This window comes from Cryptomeria japonica, chromosome 7 (assembly GCF_030272615.1).
Source record: "Cryptomeria japonica chromosome 7, Sugi_1.0, whole genome shotgun sequence".
NCBI lineage: Eukaryota > Viridiplantae > Streptophyta > Pinopsida > Cupressales > Cupressaceae > Cryptomeria > Cryptomeria japonica.
In genome coordinates, this window is record NC_081411.1 from 680,155,914 (window position 1) to 680,171,127 (window position 15,214).

Sequence of the window (15,214 nt, forward strand, 5' to 3'; positions counted from 1 at the left end):
ATAATGAAGAAGTTGAACCTAAAGATAATGATCATATTATTCCAAGATATGTGAGGCTGAATCACAATCCTAAACAAATTATTGGGGATAAGGATGCTAGAGTACTAACCAAAAGAAGAATCAGAGAGAATTCTTGCATGATCTCCACTATTGAACAAAGAACTACTAAGGAATCATTTGGTGATGATCATTGGGTTAAAGTTATGGAGGAATTAGATGAAATTGAGAAGAACAACACATGGACCCTAGTACCCCAACCAATAAATAAAAATGTGATAGGTACTAAGTGGGTATTCAAGAACAAATTGAATGAAGATGGTGTTGTAGTTCGCAACAAATCTAGGTTGGTTTGCAAAGGTTATGCACAAGAGGAAGGAGAAGATTATGGTGAGAATTTTGCACCAGTGGCAAGACTGGAAGGTGTCGGAACTTTACTTGCATTTGCAACACACAAGAAATTCAAGGTATACCAGATGGATGTTAAGTCAGGATTTTTGAATGGGACATGGGAAGAAGAAGTATACATTGAGCAGCCAAATGGTTATGCTCTGACTGATGAAAAAGACATGATATGCAGATTGCATAAAGCTTTATATGGATTAAAGTAGGCACCAAGAGCATGGTATGAAAGGCTTCATACACATCTGATGAAGATAGGATTTCTAAGAACCAGCAATGATAGTAACATATATCTTAAATCTGAAGGAGATAAAATATTGGTCAGCAAAGTATCTGTAGATGATATCATATTTGGAGGTAATGATGACATGAGCAATAGTTTTGCAGATGAAACGACAAATGAGTTTGAAATGTCTTTAGTGGGAGAAATACAAAATTTCATAAGCTTGCAAATACAACAAATGAAGAATGGTATTCTCATCATACAATCTAAGTATGTGAAAGAGGTCTTGAAGATATTTGGCATGAGTGACTATAAACCAGTTGGGACACCAATGGTTACATGTTGTAAGTTGTCTAAGGAAGATGAATCCACATCTGTTGATGAGAAGGAATATAGGTTAATGATTGGAAAATTACACTATGTTGTTCACAGCAAACTGGACATAGCTTATGTATTTGGCATAGTCACTAGATTCCAGAAGAATCCTAAGGAAACACATCTGATAGCAACCAAGAGAATTTTTAGATATTTGAAAAGTATTGTTGACTATGGATTATGGTATCCATGTGGAGGAAATTTTGACTTGAAGGTGTACATAGATGCAAATTGGGAAGGAAATGTTGATGACCGAAAAAGCACAACCGGTGGAGCATTTTTTCTTGGAGGAAGACTTGTTTCATGGAGTAGTAAGAAGCATAGTTTTACTTCACAATCTACTGCTCAAGCTAAGTATGTTGCAGCTTATATGAATTGTACTCAGGCTATCTAGACGAGGCACATTGTGGAAGATTTTAAGATGAAGAATTCAAAACCTATAAATATTTTATATGATAATACAAGTGCCATAAATATTTCCAAGAACCCTATTTTGCATGCACGAACCAAGCATATTGAATTGAAGTATCATTTATTAAGGGAAAAAGTACGGAGTAAAGATGTGATCTTGGAGCATGTTTCTGCCAAGGAGCAGCTTGTAGATATTTTTACTAAACCTCTGCCTAAGACTACTTTTGAGTATCTTAGAAGTCATCTAGGGGTTGTACCCCTTCATGAGGTCAATTAAGCATGATGTGGATTACATCAGTCCCGAAGCTACTTGCAAAATTTTATAGAAGGATTGGTGTAGAAGTGGAGTTATTCCACAGGGGGAGCATCAAGTTGCATGTTGTTGATGTTGCATAGTAAAATTTGACATTACATGTTTTAATTTCAATTTGGCATTGTTGTCAAAGGGGGAGAAGAATTATGTGATTATGGGAAGAAGAACCAGCGAAAAGCTAAAGACATGGAGAGCATGGTGAATACTTGGTAATATAAACCAGGATTCCTATTCCTATTCACAATCACAACAGAAATCAATGGTATTGATATTTGTATTGCCATTAATGCCAAAGGGGGAGATTATTAGCATTTTCATGAAGATTGCATTAATGATATGTTATGTTGTCATTGATGTCAATTAACCGGTAATGATATTATTGATATTGTTGTAATATTTTTTTGTAACTATTATATGAAGAATTTGTGGAGTGAATCGATATTGCTATATATTGGAGAGTTGAACCAGTAACTGGTAAACCCTACCTATTGTTTTTGATAAACCCTAACCGATTAATTTTGGTGAATTGGTTATATTGGTTTATGATCTGATGATGAGTGGCAATGATTATTGCTTTAAGACAATTTCAAGTGATTTTGGCAAACTGTTGTAACGGTTTTCTTGTCTAGGGAATGAGCAAATGTATTGCATATAATGCAAAGCACATGATGAGTTACTATGTTCAATGAAGCAGTGATCAAGGAGTGATCAAGGTTTTCTTGATTGATGTGCAAAGATTTCTATGTAATCTAATGGTCATACTTGAGCCAACTTATTTGTAATCTCTATGAGAATTAGGTTTTTGTTGTGTTACCGACCTAATTGATTTGTTTATAAGGTTGATGAAGGTGTTTAGTTTAATGAGTTGGCAAAGAATTGAAAAAGATCAGTTGAGTGTGTGGTTGCCGAACCGGATGATGTATTTGCAGTTTGAGTATAGGCAGATAGGAGCATGAAATGGATCTGATCAAGCAAGTGTATTTTTATTCAGATAGATCAACAAACTCCTATTGTTTTCTAACAATTATAGAAGAATTAAAATCCCCTAACCAGGTAAGCTCTAACAATCTTGGTACTATTCAAATCCTCTAACAAGGTGATCCATTAGCTTGGATTTTCAAATCCTCTACCGAGGTTACTCCTTACAGGGTATTTCTTATAAAAAGGCATTGTAGTCAATCCCTTAACTGGGTGGTTCCTAATAGGATTAGTTCTTAATAGGACTTTTGTAAAGATTTAACATGCTAGGCTCCTAATAGGGTGAACTTCAGAAGAGTTCAGATAGTTATCTTGTGAGTCTCATCTCACCGTGGCTTTTCCCATTTGGGTTTCCACATCAAAAATATTTGTGTCAAGTGGTGAATGTTTTTATGGTTATGTTCTTATGGTTGATTTACTTAACTACTTAACTACTTTGATAAGTTATGATAGCCGAAAGCATTGAGAAATGAAGTTTGTTGACATATGAAAAAGCATTTGGATTTTTATGAGTTTGAAGTTGTTTATTGTTAATTTGGTTGTAATAGTCAATCGATTTATCTTATGAGTTTTTATCTTGACAGTGGTATTAAATTGATAGTTCTAAGTTTACTTTGAGAGATTGATTTTTGAGATTGGTGAAGTTTGTATCAGTATTTCTATCTACTGATTCACCCCCCCTCTCAATAGTTGACCGGATACTTATTCTTTCATCATACCATCAGTGAAAACAACTTAGTGGATGATACAAATTCTTGGTTCTTTCCTTGTAATGAATCACATATGTCTCAGAATTGTCTGCAAGGAAACTTACAAGAAAAGGTAGCTGATCAGTAGGGTCGGGGAAACACACTAGATAATGAAGTGTATGCTTATTCCTCTCTAAGAATGGATAATGTTGTGCTTATAGCCCAAATGCAAGGCATGTCTCTAGAACAAGAGTCATAAATCACCCTTGATCATGCACTTTTTTTATGGATGGAAGGAGAAGATGCAATGTTTGCAAATGACACCTCCATGCCAAAAATTCCTCTGGTGCAGTCTAACTATAACCTCCGTTCAAAGAACAAATTCATGTGAGAACCTGTAGTTCAACAACCTAGGATGGGTTCAGACAAAGCTCAAGACCAATCTGCTATAATTTTTTCTTTCCAAAGCCCAAGGAGGCCATGCCCTATAAGTCGAAGGAGCCAAAAATGTCCCTCTTGATGACCCTCAATATGGTGGAACAACTCAAAAAGGCTCCCACGAGCATATCCATGTGGGATATTTTTGACATTCCTAAGTAGAATTTTTTTTTGTGGAAATAACTAGGTGAGATGGGGAATATCACAACTGGATCAGTCACAAAACCAACACTAGTGAAAGATAAATTTTTTGAAGCCAAGATTCAATCATATTAGACTGCAATGCTCACAAATAAAGGAGAGGCTCTTGTGAATGAAAAGGTAGATAAAAAAAAGCCTACTCCCTTCTTTTTTACTCTCATTGTAGGAGATAAATTACTTCACAATTCAACGATTGACTCTAGAGCTAACACTACTATCATTCCTAAGAAAATAGCCAAAGTCCTAAATCTTGAATACAAGCCCCTAGACAAAGGAGTTATGCAACTTGATGGGAACAAAGTTCAAGCCATAGATGTAATTAAAAACCTCCCATTAATCTTGTAATATTTCCCAAGAATCATAGTTCCCAAAGAGGTGGTAATAATTGTCATTCCCCCCATTTTGGGTCTTTTCATGTCGAAGGGATTTTATTGCAAAAATAGGTAGTTACCTTTCTCTAGATTGGTCACGCTTAATTCTGAGAACCAAACATGGGGCCAAGCTAAAAATAGTATCTAAACCCTTGCATTTAGATAATATAGATGATGAAGCCATGATGAAGTTTGGGGTGGCCCATACTTCTATTACCAAATATGAGATGCAATGTGTTGATTTGTTAGAAGACAAGGAGGCAACTAGTGACTGGACTCCCAAGTAAGAATTTTTCCTTAGTGTGTTCATAGATATGGATCCATTTGGAAATTACCACATTAATGGTATTAGAACTTATGTGATTTTTGATGAAGACCAAGCAATTCCCAAGGTATCAAAATATTCCCAAGATAAATCAAAGAAATAAGGAGATTGAAATTCTAAGCTTTGCACTTTGCATTTTGATGGAGCACTATGTGAGGTAGGGTCTAGAGAAGTCATTTGCCTGACATCCCTATCTAGTGAGAAAACCCTTAGATCATTTCATTTTCAGTTCCCTTGCTCAAATAATGAGGCAAAGTATGAATGTGTGGTTCATGGACTAAGCCTTGTCGAATGCATGGGTATTAAGCAGTTGAGAGTCCTTGTAGACTCCGAGATAGTGGTTAAGAAAGTTTGGAGTACATCCGTAGTGAAACATATCTGCATGCATTATTATCAACAAAGGGTCTAGGACCTAATTTAAATTTTTGAAGCTTTCAATATCCAAAGGATTTACAAGAAGTAAATATGACTGTAGATCGATTGGCTACAATAGGATCCCAGTTTGATCCTATTTTTGACTTATTAGAAAACAAACATTCCATGTGGATGATGTTGGCATATTGGCATAACTGATGGAGATGATGATGTACTAGTAAAGGATGTTGATGATATATTAAAATACTATTGGTGATGATATATTGATGGATTGTTGGTGATGGTATAACTGTGATATGATGCGCTATGGTTACTTATTTATGTTGTCATTGATGGAAACCTTGTTTTTTTATGTTTGGTATATCATCTTAGTTATCTAAGTTATCTAGCCTAACCGGTAATGGAATGCTTGCTAAGTTGATAGTGAACCGGTAAGTGGGAACTATGAAGGAGATGATTGCGGTAGAGATCCATGTTGAGTTAGATGTTGCAGTTTGGAATGTATGCTTATGACATTGTAATGAGTCTATGACTAGAACCACATCATGTTTGGAGAACTAGAAGTCATGTTTATAATTGACTGTTGTTTATTCAATGTAGGGTTTGAGAACCGGTATCAAGACCTTTGGCTGGTAATGATTTATGGTTTGGTGGTGGATCTTATCATATTCATTACTTAGTGGTGACATGTCAGAAACTATTTGTGATGATAAGATTGCATTTCAACACGTACAAGGATCAAATTTCTTGTGAAACAATGAATTTCTTAGCATAATGTGTTAAGGGTTTGACAACTTATTAGATCAATATGCAGTGATGTGTTATGATCATTCAATAGTTGTAATTATCTTGAAATTAGTTGTAATGATCTTTATGATGATATGTAATGATTTGTAATGATTTGATATGATCTATGATGTAAATTCAATGTATTTTCAATGTTTCTAGGGTTTTGTAATGGACCTATTTGAAAAGTGTATTTAGGTTGAGTTTGAGAAGAGATTTAGTGTTGGTGATCAGAGAAGGAGAGTGTGCCAAACTATATTGAGATATTTGCATGTGTGAAGCAGATTGGAGTTGAAATGGATTTTTACTAGCAAGTAGAGAGTGTATTGATTAGATCATTTATCTATTATTTCCTAACAGTTGTAGCAGTATTAAAATCCCTTAACTGGGTAGGTCATAACAGGCCTGATCTTGTAAATCCCTTAACTGGGTGGCTCATTAATTTGGGTTTAAAACCTTTAGAAAGATTACTCCTAATATGGTAGAGCTCCTAATAGAGCTAAGGTTAAAATCCCTTTACTGGGTGACTCCTAACAGGGTCCTCTCTTAACCAAGCTAGGCCTTTAACAGGGCACATTTTGAAAGAGTGCAAATTTTATGGGTACCAATTCCCACAGTGGTTTTTCCCATTTGGGTTTCCATGTGAAAAATCTACCTATTCATACTGTGCATGGATTGTTGAGTTATTCATTTGGTGTCTTTACTGTATTTTCTTAATGATGAACACTTAAGTTGCTACCGGTAACAATTTGGTTTGGAGACTATTTGATCAGCTACTGGCTATGAGTTGTTGTTGAGAATTATTTTTAGATTGGTATAATATTGTAGTTTATTGTTGTTACTGATTCACCCCCCCTCTCAGTAACAATCAGATCCTCACAATAATAATTGGTATCAGAGCATTGGGTTCTCCTTGTGCAAAAGATTAACAGCTTGAGCTAAAGATCGAAGAAGATGATGAAGGAGGGTCCCAAATTCACTAAGGACAACTACAAAATATGGAGTGATAGAATGAATATTTACATCGAAGGTATGGGTTCTCAGTTCTAGCAGCATGTTATTACTAAGTATGTACCCCCTACTTGTCATCTGACAACAGATCAACTTAAGGAGCAATAGGAAAACATTCAAGCATCACTCAGTATGGATAGAGGATAAAAGAAGTTGTCGGTAGAATAAAAAGTGTTGGTGGTACTATAGAAGAAGACACTATGGTAAGTAAAATTCTTAGAACCCTATTGCCTGCCTATGCCATTAGAGTGTCTACTATTCAAGAGTTGAGGTCAGTCAGTAATGATAAGGTTACTGTTGATTCTTTGATTGGTAAGCTTACTACTTTTGAGTTGAATAGTTTTCATAGTAGTGTACCTAAGACATAATCTACTTTCAAAGCATCTGTATCTAGTGTACTGGTAAGAAAAGGAAAATATGTTTGTCATAGTAATGAATGAAAATCAAGTCATCAGGGAAGTAGAAAAAACTGTTGTGGATAATGAAGATAATCTGATGGAGTTTGAATCTCTATTAGCAAAAAGATTTCCTAGAGGCACTGGTAAGTACAAAGGCAAGCTTCCTTTTAAGTGTTTCTCTTGTAACAAGATAGGACATATAGCTACAAATTGTCCTAATAATGATCAAAAGGAAAGAAACAGTGTTATGTTGTAGTAGATGAAGGTGCTACTGATAAGGAATCTGAGGATGAAGACAACGAGGAGATCTTTTTTATTGTTGTTAAGGAAGATCTATTTGATAAGAAGGCTTTAGTATCTAACATTGACAACAATAATGAATGGATTATTGACAGTGACTGCTCATATCACATGACCGGTGATAAGAACAAGTTTATTTCTCTTAGAAAATTTGATGGTGGTGTAGTAATATTTGGGAACAATTCACCTTGTATGGTAAAAGGTAAAGGTTCTATCTCTTTGAATGGTAAAAGTAATGTTGATGATGTATATTGGGTTGAAGGTTTGAAACATAACTTGTTGAGTGTTGGTCAGTTGAATGACAAAGGTTATCATCTTGAGTTTTAAGAATGGAGTGTGTAGGATCTTAGGATGCAAAGGAGAATTAATTGCTACTGATAAACAAACTAAAGATTCCATCTGAGTGCTAGTGTAAGCAATTGTTTTGTTGCTAAGGTTGAGGATAGTTGGTTATGGCATAGACGGTTTTGTCATGTGAACGTTGATAATGTGGTTAAGGTTAGCAAGTCAAATATGGTTAGAGGTATGCTACAACTTGTTAAACCAGACAATGTGATGTGTAAAGAATGTTAGTTGGGTAAGATGACTACATCTTCTTTTAAGAGTAAATATTTTTCTTCTAAGAATATTCTAGATTTGGTGCACACTGACTTATGTGGTCCTATGAGGAATAGAAGTTTTTGTGGTCACAAGTATTTCATGTTATTTACTGATGATTTTTCTAGAATGACGTGGGTTACTTTTCTGAAGGAAAAGTCAGAAGATTTCAGAAAGTTCAAGGCATTCAAGGTGTTAGTCTATAGTAAGGTTTTTAATATCACTCCAAAGTAGATATTAAAAAGCTCACTATATGAACTAGTCTATGATAAAGAATTTGTGCTCCCCATTTCTATAGAGATTCCAACATTGTAGTTGTTAAATTCCCTAGAAGTCAAGGAAAATGGAGCAATGGATGTTAGATTGGTAGAATTGCTTGAGCTACAAGAGCATAGAGGAAAAGAACACAAAAAATTGGATACCCAACAACAAGTAGTCAAAAAGTGGTTTGACATAAAGAACTCTGATCCTGGACCTCTGATCCCAATTTCAAGTGTGAAGATCTTGTGTTAAAGTACAACGAGTGCACAACCAAGTAAGAACAACATAAAAAATTTGACACTCTATGGGAGGGTCCATTTCACATTAGTCAATTCAAGTTATATATAATGTGTTTGAGTTAGAAACTTTAGAGGGTGAGCCATTAGAGATCCTCATAAATGAGATCCATCTTAAACCATTCCATTAAGTTTGTTTGTTAATTAGCCTTGTAAATTCATGTATAATAGTGGAATTTTGAGTCTCGTTTAGCAATGAAAATAAATACCATCCCATAAATTAGAGACACAAAGCCATAAAATGCAACCCAAAAGAATCATATTTTCATTATAACAGTAATATTTATATTGTATAATCCAAAAGTGGCTCTTAGGCCTAACGACAATGACAATATAATATATGATTAAAAGAAAAGGTCTGGTCTATTTCTTCTTCTTCATACTCACTAGAGGAGGAAACCAAACTAGCAAGAGGTATTGGAGAAAAAGTTGGGAAGACAGGCAACACAACATTGGGAGCATTTGCAGGAACGAGGTCCTGAAAACTAGTATACCACTCCAGACTGTAGATTGGTTCCATGCTCATGAGCCACATAAGGAAATGAATAGTGTTAGAAGACTTCACATGCTATTGCTCCATAGTAGTAGTGTGAAAGTAGGAATGCCAATACCTATCACTGTGGTATACACAACCTCATCTAAGTTGTTGAGTAGATGTTTTGGAAATACTTCTCTGGTAAGAAGAGTCTTACCCTTATTCTCACCCAAGTACAGTAGAGAAGTGACAAACCAAGAAGTAATGTTAGTATTGACTTTTTACCTATCCTCTTCGGTTACAAAATCGTCACCCAAGATCCATTTAATTGTCACGGTTTCCAAGGCATGTTTCACCTTGGTCATGCACAAAAACCTATTATCTATTACCTCCCCAAGGAAATCCAATTGTATCTTTGAGCTTACAAGCCTAATGGGACTATCAATAAGAATTTTCTATTAAAAGGAAGGGCCTAGTAAAAGCTACAAAGTGACTAAGTATCTAAAATCAGATACTAGCCTAGGATGGTTTTAATATCATAACTCAGTTGATTTGTAGGCAAAGTCTTGAAGTCTAGATGGTAGTAGTACAAAATTCTTATTAGATTGAAATCTTGAGAATCTGACTCAAATTAAAGGTCAAATGTGTGAAGCCAAGATGACAAAAATGTTAGGGTTTTGGAAGATTCAGAGTAAATAAAAATAAACATTTATATGCAGATTCAAATACACAAAAGATGAAGGAAAATACAAAACACAAATAACATAGAGATTTAACGTGGTTAACTCAAGATGGGATACATCCATAGTGTTGGATATTGTTGTAAGTATGCTACAAATATGTGTGAAATGTGTTGTCATTGATATCAACATATTTCTGTCCCTAACAATGTTGCAGTGAAATTCAATGAGTTGGTTTGTTCAGCATGTTGATGATCAAAGTTTATGGATTAAAGGGTTTATAAAGGATTGTCTGTAGTTGATTCAGTGCAATTTTTAGAGGTTTGCATGAATATTTGATTCAGCTATGGGTATCTATGTTGTGGTTGGTATTTCAGTTGTTTATGTTAGGATAACTAGTGAACAACTAAGAGGGGGGGTGAATCAGTTGTTAACAGATTATAACTTTTAATCCACAATATAACCTTAAACAAATCAAGTATCGGTAAAGCAAATACAAATGCTGGTAGGAATAGATATCAGTAAACAATACAACTTAACAATTAACAAGATAATCAATGCAAAGAAACCATACCATATAACACCATGATTTGTATGTGAAAAACCCAGAAAGGGAAAACCAATGGTGGGAAGCCTACCCACAGTCAGACGATACTTCTAGAGAAAGTATGTGATACAATGAGGGGTTTGCATACTTCCTAGAGCATACTAATAATTACAAAAGAGTCTCACTAACTATAGAGAGGCTACAACCATCTCAAGATAAATGGACAACAATCCAAGAGAGTGAATTGCCAGAAATAGCATCTACCATGCCTGATTACAGTCTTGGTTAATCTTAGTGTCAGAGGACCATTCCTAGACCATGACCTTTCCAATAACCACGATACATTATAAAGAGTTTCTACCTCTTATTTATACAAACCCTAAGGCCTAAACCAATTAGGTCGGCCACCTAAAAGATATTACAATAAGATCATTACATAATTCCTTATTACAATGATATGCCATGTTGGCTTAAGACCAAAACAACAATAATAAATCCATAAATCATCTCGAAACATCCCGGTAATATGTAGAGTACATGTTAGCATGATATCAGTCCATAACCTAGATAGGTACCGGACCTACTCTAGGTCCACCACGCCAAAGCAATGTCTTCAAGAAGTTGAAGCATGATCAAAGAACATCTTCAGTATCCTAAAATCCATGAAGAAACTACACCAACACCAATTATGCATCCTGTCATGATTCCTCAATGAAAGCTCTACTAGTAAAGCCTTAAACTTGTGCAGGTAAGGGTTTACCAGAGTGTATGATAGCATCTGATTACCAAGCCAATACCAACTAACCAAAACATGCTCATGGAGCATATAACACGTGAAATCAAACATGCTTCACTGATCCAAACATGTCAGAAGTGTCCAACAGATAGTTTCTTCTGTCAGTAACACTAGATCATCTACTGGTAACCAAAACCTATCTGGTAGTAATCAACCATAACAGCTAGTGTTGACATCAATGACAAAACATCAATGCAACATATAATAAATTCGTCCATAATGCCAGCATGTTGGCATTCTACACTTAGATGAGAATTGTTGATGTTGTCATTGATGGCAACCAACTGGTAATATGGTCCACAGGTTACACCGGCAATAGACTTCGCATACCGGCACCAGCAGTTACACAAAGTTCATTCACACCGGCATCGAGTTTACACCGACAATGAATCATATCGGCACCCAGGCCGACATAAGATAAAGTTTTGTTTATGCAAATTATATTGTAATGCAATTAATTATTTGTAGCCGACGTGATGTATTGTAAAGACTCATATATGTATGAGATCTTATAGGTCATTTTGTAAGTGTGAAAAAGTATGTAAGAAAAAGGAGAAGATTATGTAATTAGGTAATGATTATGAGAGCGAATATCTATATGTGCATTTTGATGTAATAATTTTGATGAGCGAATAAGAGCAGAGTAGAGCAAAGAAAGGTTTATGGCAGCAGTATTTGACTGAGCTTAAACCGGTACTGAATCCAACATTATAGGTGTTATTTTGAGTAGTACATTATCATTAGATTTAATCATCCAATTTTGTAGTCAATGGGACTCCTATTTTGTATTGAGCAGTGTGCTCTAGGCTGTTGGCCTTCTTGCATGTGCAGGTCCCTATTGTATCAGTAATATTTATTCATATTGGCCAGTGAGTAAATATTATGTGTCACAAATCCCATCGAGGTTTTTCCCCTACCGGCTTTCCTCGCCAAAATATTTGTGTTATGGTATGCATTGATGGATATACTATTATTTCTCTTTATTTCTTTATTGCTTGTTTACTGGTACATTAATTTGGGTTGTAAAGTTTCAAACAAGTTTAAATATTGCATTTACTGGTTAGACACTGATTCACCCCCCCCCCCCCCCCCCCTCTCAGTGTCTTTGGGACTTATCAAGTATCTAGCAATTGGTATCAAAGCATAGTCCTCTATTTGCAAAAACCTAACAGCTTGACGAAGATTCTAAAACCAGTATCAATGGAAAGCTTGAGACAACAGTTGGAAGGAGCTCTTGAAGATTTTGGTGTAGAAAAATTGAAGAATATCAAACTGGAAGATGAACTCAAAATTGCTCAGGAATTTATCAAAGCACTTCAAGATAACCTGGTGATAGCAAAGAATGAGAGAAAAGAATTACATGTGCAATTGCAAAATCAAGATGATGAAGAAAAAGAAACTCTTAGAAATATTCCTGACAAATTGAGACAAGAGAACAATAACATGAAGAATGAGATGCAAGAATTAACCATGAGACTATGCAAGAATATTGAAGATTTGGCCAAAAGACTAAATGAAAGATCAGATGAATCTCAAAGGCTTAGTTATGAAAATGATATGCTTAAAACATATTTAATTCACATGCAACATGAGAAAGAGGAACTTTTGAGACAAGTTAGCACTTTGGAAAGTGAGTTGGTCACTGCAAAAGAATACAAAGACAAATTCAAGAAAAGTTCAGATAATCTTGATGATATGCTGAAAAGTCAGAAACTTGATGGAGAAACAATTGGACTTGGATTTGAACATGGAGAAATTTTCAGGACTGCAAACAACCATGATCATAGCAAACTGGTAAGGCAACCTAATGCTTATAAATTTAATGGGAAATGTTTTAATTGCAACAAATTTGGTCATAGAGAAAATCAGTGCAGATTTAGGAATAATCAGAATACAAACTTACCCACCAATCAATGTTCCAAATATAATAAAAATGGTCATAACTCAGACAATTGTAGAATGAATGTGAAATGCTATGTTTGTGGTAGATTTGGACATTTATCTAATCAATGCAGAACTCAAACCGGTCAAGGTTATGGAAAGTCTATTCAGAGAAACAATGTAACTTGTTATGCATGTAACAAGATTGGGCATATTGCAAAATTTTGTAGAAGAAAGACTATACCGGTGAACAATAAAGGATCTAATAACAAAGGCAAAGAAAAGGTGACTGAAATCAAGCAAGAATTTTCAAAAAAATGGATTAGGAAGAGAGATCAGAGAGGTGATGAATCCGTCACTACACCGGCAGAATAGGGTAATCCTGCACCGGTAGGAGATTCTTCATCCAACTAAGGAATAATCCTTAGGGGTAAGGAAACAAATTGAAAATCATGCATTTACCATTGGTTGATGGTAAGAAGTTACATCTCTTCTTTGCCAGCAGATATGTGGAGTTTTTCACTTCACCGGCGAGCATTTATTGAAGTTGTAAGTCAAATTTTGGTTATAAAGGCATTGTAACCTCTCATTTTAATTCACCAAGCATCCAAGCATTCAAAGAGAGAGAAATTGAGCAAAGGCATTCTAAAGGCGAAGCAACAAAGGTCTTTTCAGGGCATTCAAGGATTTCATAGTTAAGAGGTATTTATCTTTCGCAATGACATCTTCATCTTTTATTCTCGAATTCATAGCAAACCCTACTATTGTGGAAAACATTAAGCGACCTAGACCCCTTTTCAAGATCATTCCTAAGATAGCAAAACAAGATGATTCTATTGGTGCATTTTCTAAAATCTCGAAGGGAGTCGCGTTCACTGAAGACCCTAGGGCATACATACATTGCAACATAGAAAGTTTAGGGTCTGAAGATTTGATGAACATGTACATGAATGTAATTACTGACAAGGATGGGATAGTGAACCGAAACATAAGGTAGTTGAGGATTTAGGTTTCATAAACATCCTCCATATGCCAAAATTCTCAGATGAAGCCGTCTGCTATGTCCTTAGTAGGGTTCATGGAGAAATTATGTGGTTGGACTCGGTATTCAAGATTACCAAGGAATCTAGTAAATTTGTTACTAGTTTACCCTCCATCGGTTCTAGACCTGAAAAGAAGAAGAAAATCCCTAACAAGGAAGTTATGAGCTTAACTGGAGCTACATATGACAACCGGTCACTTAGGGTTAATGACATAAAGGATAAAAATGTTAAATTTTCTAGCATGGTCATTGGATATAAAGTTGGTCACACAAATAGGTTGAATTTTGTGTCAAGTTCATGCATTCATAGTGCACATGAGATGATTGTAAACAATGCAAAGATTGATATTTGTAGATGGTTGAAGGATTGAATTGCTAGAAAATTTGGATAAGATAAAAGGTCACAAGAAAGGAACATTCAAATTTGGAAATCTATAAAGGAGGCAATCATTGGTATGGAGCTAACAGTGATGAGTTGGTTAAAGACTACGTCAAGAATTTCCAAACCAGAATGAAATAGAGAGAAAGGATTTCCCAAAGCATTTTAGATAAATATGATAAACAAATATTCTTTGTAGTAAAGAGATATGAAATATGGATGGAAGTAGTTAGACCTAGAACTGTATGGATTACTAAAATGGGATATGAGGTGGACTCTCACATTTTGGAATCATATGCAAAAATACTCCTAGATGATCCACCAGAACCATCAGAGAAAATATCTGGTAGTGCTGAAACAATTGAAAGTGATGTAGCTATGATGAAGCAGAGAAAGAAAAGACAAAAATTCATGAAAGATGCTTCTAAAATGGTAAAATATGTTACATAAGGGTTGATGAGTCTTGGTGGTATTGCTTCTAGTATGAAAGAAAGTCAATCAGAGAAGACACCGGTAGCTCACATTTCCCCTATGGCTACTTCTTCTGATTCTGATGATGACTAAGCAACTAAATTTAAAAGAGTTGAAATGAAGAAAATAAAACCTTCACTGACACCTGCTCCATCTCCAAAGAAGTCAAGGACACAAAGAAAGAAACAACAGGTTG